This window comes from Papio anubis, chromosome 1 (assembly GCF_008728515.1).
Source record: "Papio anubis isolate 15944 chromosome 1, Panubis1.0, whole genome shotgun sequence".
Taxonomy (NCBI): domain Eukaryota; kingdom Metazoa; phylum Chordata; class Mammalia; order Primates; family Cercopithecidae; genus Papio; species Papio anubis.
In genome coordinates, this window is record NC_044976.1 from 90,208,711 (window position 1) to 90,221,714 (window position 13,004).

The window sequence follows — 13,004 nt, forward strand, 5'->3', positions numbered from 1 at the left end:
CTGTCCAGCCCTACAGACCCCAAACTTCGGTATACTCTTCATCCCCTGGGACTATTACATTGCAGGTCTGGCAACTTTTCCTATTCCATCTTTGAAACATAAAAAGTCCTCATTATTTCTCACTTCCAACAAATAGGGCTACCCACCCACTTCTTCATACTGGTCACCCGGATGGTCTCTAGGGGGCTCTATTGCCTTCAGGAGGAGGGAGTTACCTGCAGTGCTTTAGGACAGTCTGCATTCCCAGACTTTCTGACACCTTTTTTAGTAGAGAAGAGAAGCTGCAGGGGGAGATGGAGAAGGAAGAATGAGGAGAACACTATAATAGAAGCTAAATATCGGCAGATCATTCTACTACACAGCTCTTCACACTGACTGTGTAGGCAAATTTCCTGTTTATCCTGAGCAGAAGGCAGGCTTCCTTCTCTAAATTGTACCTACTCAAAAATTTAGGCTACAAACTTACAATCAGGAAGAAAATTGAAAGCTCTTCCTGTTGAGTCATCTGACTTCAAAGTGCTGGATCTTTGCTGGACATTGTAGTAAATTAATTGAAAGTTTTGTGCAAAATATTATTTCAGGGGATGGGGTAGGCTCCTAGGATGAAATAGCAGTGTGTTTGTGAGGTCAAATTTTTGCTTCTTAGAATAAGAGTCACTTTGATTTTAGTAGGGCAGGATCAGCGGTGGGAGGATAACTCATCCACACATACCAGACATTAATCCTTCAGTGAAAGATGGGAGTGGGAGCAGAGTGATCAGGCTATCCCTGTGAGGCAAGGAAGGGATCCTGACCTCTGGTGCACCTGACCTCTGGTGGACTGGCTCTTGGGTCCAGCTCAAGGTTCCTTTTCAGGGCCTGTGGCATGTCCTCCAGGCCATACTGCCGGCACCTATTTGTTACTGTCAGCACCTGGCTGTGGTAGGGGAAGGCAGACACCAATGACTCACGAGGCGTGATCCAGAGCATTGTAACCATTAGTAGTAGGTGTGAAAGGAAATCATCAAACCATGTGAAGGTGGGAAAAGTTGTCACAAGTTGCAAATCTATAAGACAAAACTGTAAGACCAATGAAAATATTGAAACAATTCACTGCACTCTATGAGGCTGCTGTGAGAAGCAAATGAATCAAGTGTAAAGCCTTCAGGTGTCACAGAAATAGGCCCCTGATCGCGCCTCAAACCATAAGACGTCAGAGCATGAAACACCAGTGAGGGAGAGTGATTGAGTTTCACAGATAAAGAGCCTATGAGCAAAACCAATCTTCCTTTCCTCTGAAGTGTGCCCCATTGCTGAGTCATGCTAGTAAGTTATCACTGTTTTCCTCTTGCATGATTTTCTTCGGTAATACTCATTTCAGAAGTTAAAAAAAACAACAACAACAAAACAAAACACAACAAAAATCTGGCTACCTGTTTCTCTTTTTAATCCTGCATTTTAACAGACAGGCCAAGAGCAGAAGCAATCAGTCTCCCTGAGGATTTGCAAAGGGGGATTCCGATTGTGAGCGAGCTGTCATCATTCTCCTTCAGTTGTTTAAATGTGATTCCATCTAATTCAGTTCCAGAGCAGGTGCGGAGCATTTTATGTGTGCAGACACTTACTAGGCACTGCTAGGATGGACAAGGACAGGCAAGATGCTGCCACTGCCCAGGTGGAGCACATCATCAAGTGGGGGCCACAGAGACATAGACAAATAGTTACCTGGAACTACAATGTGGAAGAGAGGAGGGAGTGATAGACTTTATCTTAAAGGAGTTAGGGAAGACTATAGAGAGGGCGACGTGTGAGCTGGGTCTTCAAGGACAAGTTGGCCTTGTGGGCAAGACAAGAAATATCAAATAAGCTGAGTGGGAGCCTAGAGCAAAGGCCTGGGTGCATAGAAGTGCATGGGGTAGAATGAGAGCCAGAATGTGTGTGGCTGGATGGAGGGTGGGGCAGATGTTAGAGCAGTGGTGTTCTAATAGGCAGGCAGGTTTGGGGTACGAAGGGGCTTGGATCCTTGCTCAGGATTTAGGCTTGAGGCAGAATTTCACTAGTACAGGCCAAAAGCTGGTGGCCCTGGAACGCAATGTGCAAGTGGCTCAGATCTCACAGGAGGCTGCTTTAGGATGGAAGGTATTTCCTGGAGACTTTGCCACTGATGCCAGAAATTCCCAGCATTTCACTCACTCCTCAGAGGCCTCTGGAAATGTGCCCATGCATGCTTCCTGAAAGGGGTAATACATTCACAAGCTGACCCCACTCTCCTCGTGCTGAATGTCACTACCTAAAATCACTCACATTTCTGGAACTCAAAGGCAGGCTCTGGAGCTAGGCTACCTGCGTTCAAAGCCCAGCTCTGCTACTTGCAGCCGTGGAACCTGGGGCAACCGACTTAACCTCAGAGGCCAGGTGACAGCGAGGCACCCACATGAGAGGTGAGGCACATAGAGATGCCAGCTGCAGAGTGCAGAGAATGTGGGTGCAAATACATTCCTTTGCCCTCACACACCTTTTACCCTCACCATGCCAATTCCCAGCAGAATGCTCTAGAACAGTGTTGACCAACAGAAATATAACATAAACCATGTATGTAATTTAACATCTTTCTGGTAACTCAATTACAAAAACAAAAAAAATGGAAAGAAACAGTTGGAATTAACTCTTTCCCCAGAGAACGTTGTAAAGAGTATCATGAAATTAACTTTAATAATATACATGTTAACCAAATATATCCAAAATATTTTCATTTTAACATGTACTTAACATTTTTAAAAATTAGTGAGATATTTTACATCTTCTTTTTGGGTACTAAGTCTTTAAAATCTGATGTGTATTTTTTTTCTTACTACATACCTCAGTTTGTACTAGCCACATTTTAAGCTGCCATATTGAATAGCACAGCTCTAGTACAATGGCCCAAATGACTGTACTGAAATCATAACAATAACTACTATTTCTTGACTACCAGCCGAGAGACCTTGGGCAAATGACTAACCCTGTGCCTGTTTCCTTCTCTACAAAACAGAAGTTATAATACAACTTAACTTATATTGTTGTGAACATTAAACTGAGAGATACAGCTGAAGTCCTGAATAAGATTATTGTTTCTCTTTGCCTTTGCACATGTAATTTCCTCAGCCTGGAATGCCCTGTCTTCTCCACCTGCAAACCTTTATTCATTCTTTTTATTTAATTTTAACTTTGCAAAGAACATTTTTATTGAAATATAAATCACATACCATAAAAATCACCCATTAAAGTGTCCAATTCAATGACTTTGGTATACTCACAGCTTTATACAATCATCACTGTAGAGTAAGTTCAAAACATTTTTGTCACTCTCCATCCCCCTTCCCCCTCCCCAATCCTAGGCATCACTAATCTACTTTTCTATTTTTGCTTTTATTATTGTTGATACATAATAGTTGTATGTATTTATGGGGTGCAGTGTGAAATTTAGATACATGTATGCAATGTGCAATGATCAAATCGGGATAATTAGCATATCCATCACCTCAAACATTTATCACTTCTTTGTGTTGAGAACATTCAAAATCTGCTCTTCTAGCTACTTAAACATATACAATAAGTAGTTGTTATTTATACTCACCCTATATTGCTATAGAACACTGGAACTTATTCCTCCTATCTAGCTGTATTTTTGTATCCGTTAACCAATCTTTGGCTGTCTTCCCTCCCACCCTTCCCTTCCCCTTATTCATTCTTTAAAACCTTGTCCAAATGTCGCCTCCTCTGTGAAGCCTACCACCTTCTTTCTTAGGAAGCATCAGGTGTTCCTGGCTCTGGACCAACTCCTAACTTTGTTCAGACCTCTGTAACCGTGCTTCTTACCTTGCTTTGTGATTGTTTCCCTACCTGTCTTCCACAATGAATCTGGAAGGGATTGCTGTATCTCATTCAAAGATACATAATTTCCACTTTTTAGTGTCTCTGAAATCAGGGTGCATTTATGCTACAATTGGCTGTGTGTGTGTGTGTGTGTGTGTTTTTTTTTCCTTGCTTGGTGAGACCAAACTAAAAAAGTAATGGCACAATGAGAGCATATGGCATAGATTGGATACACGTTGGTATTTGTCCTTGTGTTCCCAGTCACTGAGCTCAATAAATGTAATAAATGTGTTGAATGTACTGACAACACTAGTAAAAATTTACTGCAATTACCACACATGTAAATTATTTGGCTGGCTGCCTCTCCTCTGCTCTGGATGGTAACCTCCCCAAGGGCAGAGACTGGGGGCCCTTTCATAGCAATGGGCTGGGCATCTTGTGAGAAGCCAAAATGTAATACGTGGTTTTTGAGGAAAATGTGCCCTTAAGTTGCAGGCAATGAAAGAAATCCCACCTTCCTCACTACAGCATGATTAGGCTTTAAAATTTCCTCCACCAAAATATCTGATTACTGCATTAGGAAGCAGAGCAGTCCAGCTAGAGTGCAGCTGAGAAACGTGCACTCGTGGGACCAGGAGACAGAGAGCATTTCCCCTCAAAGCTGCACGTTTCTTCGGAAACCCCATAGGGCTCCAAACAGATTATCTTTCAAAGAACTCATTACAAGGCAAAAAGGGCTTTTAAATTTCAAGTGTTTTAACAAAAATTTTTTTATCCAGAAGTTCCAGTATCTAATTGTGCTGTTTCTCTCCAATTCATAAAATGATAAGCAAATAAACAGAATCATGCCAAGAAACTCTCTCATCAAGAGAGCTCCAACTATAGCCTGATACCAATCATTAGAGGGTTAAATACAATAATGCTGAGTCCAGAAAACGGGATGGAGGATGGGAACATGGAGACCTGGTTAGTGGTGATCTCCAAGCTAGACCCTATTGGAAAGAAGGTATTTTAAAAGACCCAAGTATGAAGTGTCTGGAATGTACACAGAGTTCCTATAAGCAAATATTGACTTTTAAATCTTTGAGATTATCTCAAAGCTGTTGTTTGAAGGTGCACCTTTATTTTTTCTTGATGAGTGGATTGGAGTTCCTGCCAAATAACAAAAGGACTCAGTCTATTTGAGGGCTGTGGCCCAATTCAGACACACACAGACAGCATCCCCCAAACTACCACCATTCTTCCCTAGGGGAAATCATGTCTGCTCTATCTCTAGTAGTACAAACACCTTGATTAAACTAAGGATGTGTGGTTTTACTCCTCCTCACCACCCCTTATCAGCCCCCACCGCTCCCCGCCAGTCCCCCAGAAAAGAAAACCAATGCAGCTAAAGTAAATTGCTCTCTGCCTCACCAAACTGTCAACCTGTCAGGTAGGCTCAGGTTATAGTCCCAGGGTTAAGCCTGGCTAGATTTTGGCTGCAGGGACTCCTGGGAGTACCGGCTAACTAGGCCCCTCTGAAGGCTCCTGCATCCTGTACTTGAAAAAGAAATCAATCACAAACTTTTAACTTCCTGCTTTCCCTTCTCTTCTTTCTGTCTTCAAGTTCAGTTTAAATGAAATTACTCTGGCTGAGAGATCTTTAAAAACAACAAAAAAAAAAACCAGACAAAAAAAGCATCAGGCTGGATGCAGTGGCTCATGCCTGTAATCCCAGCACTTTGGGAGGCCAGCGCAGGAGGCTTACTTGAGGCCAGGAGTTTGAGACCAGCCTGGACAACATACGGAAACTCTATCTCTACAAAAAGTTTACAAATTAGCTGGGTGTGGTGGCACATGCCTGTAGTCTCAGCTACATGAGAGTCTGAGGTGGGAGGATCACTTGAGCCTGATAGGTCAAGGCTTCAGTGAGCCAGGATCCCAGCACTGCACTCCAGCCTGGGTGACAGAGCGAGATCCTGTATCAAAAAAAAAAAAAAAAGGCCAGGCGCGGTGGCTAACACCTGTAATCCCAGCACTTTGGGAGGCCGAGGCGGGCAGATCATGAGGTCAGGAGATTGAGACCATCCTGGCTAACACGGTGAAACCCTGTCTCTACTAAAAAAAATACAAAACATTAGCCAGGCGTGGTGGCGGGCACCTGTAGTCCTCTTGCTTGACTCTGTTAATTGTTTGTAGCTCCCATTCAAGAGGCACCCACAGTTCCTTGGAGAAGAGAAACACTAACAGTTTCAATAGGGTAGGTCCTATAGCAGAGGGATGAGCATATGAAGGGAGAAAGAGGAGCTCTCAACTCTGTCTACTTAGTAGCTCCCCATCCAGTGCTTGCTATGGACTCACCTTATTTGGCCTTGGGCAGCTCTCTCTTAACCAGCTCTCTTGACCAATTCCTTTCCCTTTACTTCAGCTGAAACAAAGCTTGGATTTTTCTCCCCCTCAAACAATTGTATTGAAATTAAGGAAGAAGCTAAGAAGGAACAATACAAAAACACAGAAGTAGATGGATTTACAGAGTCACAGATTTTTTATCTGTCAGAGCTTCCTGGGGAATCAGCTTCCTTCCCCACATTCGCACTCTCCATGAAAAAGACCCGATCCTTTGTGTACAGTAAGATAAACACATTTCCAAAGGGGATGGACCCCTGTCTTGTGGAGATAGTTCTCTCCCTTTATCCTGGTCCACCTCTTCAGCTAAGGTCCTGAGACTAATTTAAGTAGAACATGATCAACATTAATCCTATACAAATTTTTAAAAAACCCACTATGAACCCAAACTGAAGAACATGCAATAAATAACTGACTTGTAATCGTCAAACATATAAACGTCATGAAAATCAAGGAGAGAGCTATTTCAAAATGACAGAGACTAGAGATGCCTCTGTCAAACAAACATGCAATGCATGAATCTAAAAATGAATATTTTTGCTTTCAAGGACATTATCAGTAAAGGTTGAATGGGATCCAAAGATTAAAAGGTAGAATTGTACCAACATTAATTTTCTGATTTTGATACTTGTATTGTGGTTACATGGGCGAATGTCATTGTTTATGGGAAATACATACTAACGTATCCACTGGTGATGGGACCATTGAGAGCAATTTGCTCCCAAATGGTGTAGAAAAAATATGTTCTTTGTCCTGTAGTTTAAAATTGAGATTGTTTTAAAATAGCAACAAGCTACTCTGAATCCAACAATCTAATTTTCAGGAATCTAATCCAAACATATATTGCTGAAAAAAAGGTACACAACTAATATTATTTTTTGCCAACAAAGGTGAAATAACTCTAATGCTCACCATTAAGGGACTGGCTGAGTCCCATCATATACACACATTAGAAAAGGGAATAAGAAATATCTCTATATACCACTGTGGAATGATTTCCAAGATATAATAAACTAAATAAATAGAGAAAATTGTCTATATATATATCTCTCTCTGAGAAAAGGAAATGTATGTATGCAGTGCATTTAAAAAAACAAATAGAAGAATAAATAATAAAATTTTAAAGTAAATGATTACTTTTAAGAGATAGAAGGAAATAATGGAAGAGATTTGTATAGAAGCCACACTACTTTAAACATACTTTGATAGATTTGACTTTGGTACCATGTAAATATTTTTTGTAATTAACAAAAAATTATATTTTGAAAAAGGAAATCCAGAAAATAAAATGAAATAAATTATCCTAAACGTGAATATAGTTTGCATAGCCACACAGAGGGAAATTATTCCATGAGACTTAAAACTTCAACTTGACTGCAAGTCCCTATGTACCATAGGGACAATAACTACATAAACAAAAACCACTTACACTCTTTTCAGAAATTATATTGTTGGGGAAAATGTTGGTAATTTTTCTGAGACGTGCATGTGTGTGTGTTTTATGATAGAACAAATGCATAATTATGTAATAATCTATAATTCCCAGTGTCTTTAAAAATCAAGATTCTCAACTTTGAGAGAAAGGAGATATAGGAATGAAGACATTAAGCAAAATCCCTGCAATTCTGAATTTGAATTGGAAATATCAATATGAACTGATGTTGGATGTTATCTTAAGAAATAAACATATTTCCTAGCTCTGTCTACCAAAAAGGCCTAGCACCAATGGCCACCTAGATAGCATACAGCACCCCCAGGGCCTAGAGTGAGCTCCGGAAATGCCATTTCTCACTAAAAGGAACAAGGGTTCTTTGGATAAATGGTTGGTTACACTTTTAGAACAGGAAATGTACAAGATGTGCCTGGAATACCTTGTCATAGTAGATAGCAAGGAAGTTATCAAAAACTACCAGAATTATATCAAAGGACTAAAGAGCCAGCTTAGATTCCCACTGGCCAAAGATGAGGTAATTTGAAAATCAATGACTGTAATTGCAGTAGATTAAAATGCATCAAATACGTTTAAATCATGAGTTCATGATGATTCTAAAAGATAATAATTGGACACCCTTGAAGGTGGCTAGTGAATCCTTTTATAAGAATACTGGTAAATAAGAAGAAAAAATTGAGCATTTGCCTGCCTTTCCTATATGAACAATTGTACTGGGTAACCAAGTAATAGAAGAGAAGTTCCTCTTCTCTTTATGGAAGTATTATAGCTAAAAATGAAAAAGGAATGGTTGAATTAGAATATCCCCATTACCATTTTGCAATTTCTAATGAATTAATGGATCTAGGAATTGATCATTAACAGCTGCTAGTATCACAAAAGGAGAGAAACCAAATATTATATACATTCTGATGGAAGAATATGCTACCATCTATGAAGCAATCTTACCAAAAAATTTTTAAAAGACCAAACCTGAAGCATATCAAGCCCAAGATCCAACTACCAATTTCAATTTACAGGAAGAACAGAGAACAGAGCAACAAGTAAAATGACACCACAGGGTTGCAGTCAGAAAACTCCAGACTGTGAGAAAGGCTACATGACCAACAGTCTGCTTTCTTCAAAGGTACTAAGAGAGAGAACGAGAGAGTGGGAGAGAGAAGCATAATGAGACATAGCAACCAATCACAATGTGTGGGCCTTATTTGGATCCTGAATCAAATAAGGACACTTTTTAAAGGAATTATGACATTTATAAGAAATTAATATTTGAACACGGCAGGATATTTGATGATATTAAGGATCTGTTGTTATTTTTTAAATGTGATTATAGTATTGTGCCTTTAAAAAATTAGTTCTCTTTTAGATGTTCATACAGAACTGCTTACAGAGAAAATTATATGATGTCTGGAATTTGCTTCCAAATAATGCAAATGAGGTGACAGAAGTGAGTGGGGTGTGTGTAAAACAATGTTGACCATGAGTTCATAACTGTTGAAGTTGAGTGATAAGCACTGTTTTAGATGTTTGAAATCTTGCGTATTCATCTACCTGAGTACATACTTAGAATTTTCCATCATAAAAAGTTTAAAAATAATACCAACCCTGTACCAGGAACTAGGCTGGCATTGACACACCTAAGCCATGAATTGGCATCACAGAAAAACACTGTCAGAACTTTTCCTTCATGACTTACACACGTGGGAAGGGAGAAGAACTTGAGGGCAACGCCCTTAACTCTCCTCTGACTTGATGAATATGCAGTTTCCTTTGCCAAATTGGAAATTGAGAGGAGAATGCAACCCTGTCTAAACTAGCTTCTCTGCAGAGCTTGTTGAAGGCCGGAACCATTACTCAGGGTCCAGCTGCACAGCATTCTCATCCACCCAGCAACACATGCAGAGAGCTGTGAGATCAACATAGGGCCACATGTGGGTTTGAACAAAGAACAGTCAGACAAAAGCCCTACAGACGCTCCTGACCTTTCTCTTGGCCCCTGGGCCTTCCATGGAAATGTGAACTTTCCTTTGACACTCACATGACACCCTTTGGCCCTTAACAACAGTCCTATAGAGAGTGGGCAGTGCCCTTTGACTGCATCAAGGGCAGGGGGCTCAATGCTCTAAATTGCTGGCATTCACACCACAATATCCTCTTATTTCTAGGCCCCACCCTATTTATACTTCAGCTTTGTGGCATTTGAGAGGAGAAACATAAATTCAGCTAGACACTCCACTGCCCAGAGGGGTGACCTTTATTGTACATGCCTGGGATGTTTTCCCAAGGAATCCAAGAGAAAATGGCTTCATCAGAGATGTGTGGTACTATGGAAATGCCTAACCAGGGACTGTGCCTGGGCACAGGTCTCCCTGGCTTGCGCTTGATTTGAATTTGGCAATGAGGGAGTATTTCTGTGGGGACCCATTCATTCGCTCATTTACTCAAGCACATGCTGAGCCTCAACATTAGAAGCTCTGGAAGATACAAAGAGGAAAAAGACAAAGTCTTTGCATGGAAAAGCTCTCAGGCAGGTCGTGGAGAAAGACATGTTCACAAATAACTTCAATTTAAGGCAAGGTGTGATCAGACCATGACTGAGGAGTTGAGAAAAGGAGAGAAAATTCCCAACTGCAGTAAAGTTGGAAGCGGTGAAGTGGGAAGCAGATGTTAAAAGATGAATAAAAATGTCAATTTTAGGTCAGGTTCAGTGACTCACACCTGTAATCCCAACACTTTGGGATGCCAAGGCGGGTGGATCTCCTGAGGGCAAGAGTTCGAGACTAGCCTGGCTAATATGGTGAAACCCTGTCTCTACTAAAAATACAAAAAATGAGCCAGGCATGGTGGTGGGTGCCTGTAATCCCAGCTACTCAGGAGACTGAGGCAAGAGAATCACTTGAACTCAGGAGTCAGAGGTTGCAGTGAGCCGAGATCATGCCACTGTACCCCAGCTTGGGCAACACAGTCAGACTCTGTCTCAAAAAAAAAAGGAAAAAAAAGTCAATTTCAGTAGTCAAGAGATGGGGTGGGGGTGTGGGGAGTTAGGGTTGGGTGGGGGTGCAAGGAGAACAGAAAATTTCAGGTAGAGAAAATATCTTGGACAAAGACATGCAAATAGAATTTTATTAAGTTTTCTGCAAGGAAAATGAGTAAACCCATCAGTGGTGAAGATGTTCATATATGCAAGGAGCAAAGCTGAATCTTAGGAACTAATATGGTTTATTTTATTTCCTTGTTGCTATTCATTAATTTTCCAGAATGCTAGTGATCTCCAAGTTGTCGCCTTTTGCTTTATAATACATGGAACAAATTAACCAATCCTGAAAGTGGAATTTGAGAATTGGGTCAAAATGATGTGGGGTACAGCCCCACTTATTTATACCAAAGATGCTTTTTACTAACCTCTTGAATCTCTTCCCAGTCTCATGGTTGGATCAAATATCTCACCAACTTGTTGGTGAACAATGGAAAATCCACATGGTTTGGATTTTATGAACCTTAGCACTACTGACATTTTAAACCAGGTAATTCCTTTCGATGGGAGGCTGTCCTGTGCATTGAGGATGTTTAGCAACATTTCTGGCCTCTACCCATTAGAAACCAGTAGCACTCACCTCCCCCAGCTGTAACAACCAAATGTGGAGGTGACAGCGGTGTGAGGGGCAAAATTGTCCCCAGTTGAAAACCACTATACTGTAATATATAAAGAAACCAAAAATATATTAAAAGCTTACATTTATTGGGTGTTTATTACATACAGGCTCTGTATTAAGTGTTCCCATATATTAGCCCTTTTAATCTTCCCACACTCCAATAAAGTATAGGTACAATTATGATTCACATTTGACAGATGAAGAAATTATTTGCACTTACAGAAGGGTTTATCAGTGTATCCAGACTCACACTCCTTGTGAGTAGCAGATTCAGGATCTGGCTCAAGTGCTCTGACACAGGCAACCACTCTCCTAGCCACCAAGCTATATCGTACAAATCCCCAGGCTCCTCAGGCCTCTCTCCTGGAGGGGCCAACCAAATGGTGTGGGCACCAATAACAGAAGCCCTGGCCGGCCAGTAGTCTCAACTGAACTGCTGGAAACCTCACTTAGCAGGCCACAGGGATGGAACGCACATTGCTTGGGATCGCTGTGGGAGCCTCCTCACTGCCATGTGGTCTTTTGTTTGTTTTGTTTTGGCTGGAGTGCAGTGGCATGATCTTGGCTCATGCGACCTCCACCTCTTGGGTTCAAGCGATCCTTGTGCCTCAGCCTCCCAAGCAGCTAGGACTACAGGCACGCACCACTATGCCTGGATAATTTTTTATTTTTAGTGGAGACAGGGTTTCGCCATGTTGGCCAGGCTGGTCTCAAACTCCTGACCTCAGGTGAGCCACCCACCTCAGCCTCCCAAAGTGCTGGGATTACAGGAGTGAGTCACCACACCTGGCCTGCCATGCGGTCTTTACTGTCCTCCCTGGCACTCCTTTGAGGACCAAGTAGCTCACCTGTATTCCACATCAGTGACATCCTTTCAGGAACAGCTTAGAACCTTTTCATGCCCCATGACCATATCTCCCGGTTCTCAAGTTGACCTCTTTTCCATGGAGTACTACTCATCCTGGGATTCAACACGGAGGTGGGGAAATTCCCCTAGAAGGGATACGATTGTCCTTTAGGCCACAAGACATGAAAGTTGGTCACAAAGTTAACAGTGGCAGTTATGCTTGCCTCTCCAGCATCGGTTCTCCCTTCCCTCAGTGCCTGCATTGATTGTCATTCAGGTATACACACCGCCCCAGGGCAGCCTTGACTTTGGGCAACATGTAGGTGAATATTCTGAGAACATTCACAGACAAATTTGAGTTCAGATCCTGTTTCCACCTGTAGTAAACGTGCCACCTGCACAAATTAATTGCCTGTTTCAGCCTCAGTTTCCTCATCTGTATGAAAGCATAAAGAAAAGAAAACTACCATGTTGAATTATGATATGGATTAGGAATAATATATTCTGTAAAGTGCTTTCTGGTATTATTAACAGTTATTAATCCCTTCAGAGGGGTTTGTATGCCAGGTTGCTTCTTGGCGTTATTTACAGTCAGCTGAGAGCAAATGGAATGTGGAAATGAATGTTATGATGGCAGACAAGGCTGGGAAAAAATGCAGAGCACAAGTGCTGGACAGCAGTCTGGAGTCTGGTGGTGCCAAAAATTGGCCGGGCACAGTGGCTCATGCCTGGGATTCCAACACTTTGCGAGGCCGAGGTGGGAGGACTGCTTGAGCCCAGGAGTTTGAGACCAGCCTGGACAACATGGAAAAACCCCATCTCTACAAAAAATTTA

The 13,004-nt window shown here is 41.6% G+C and overlaps 1 pseudogene; it reads left to right on the forward strand.

The window, feature by feature from the left end:
- The first annotated feature begins 4,774 nt into the window (after positions 1 to 4,774).
- The window catches only part of LOC116274528, a 40,729-nt pseudogene continuing 32,499 nt past the window's right edge, over positions 4,775 to 13,004 (forward strand).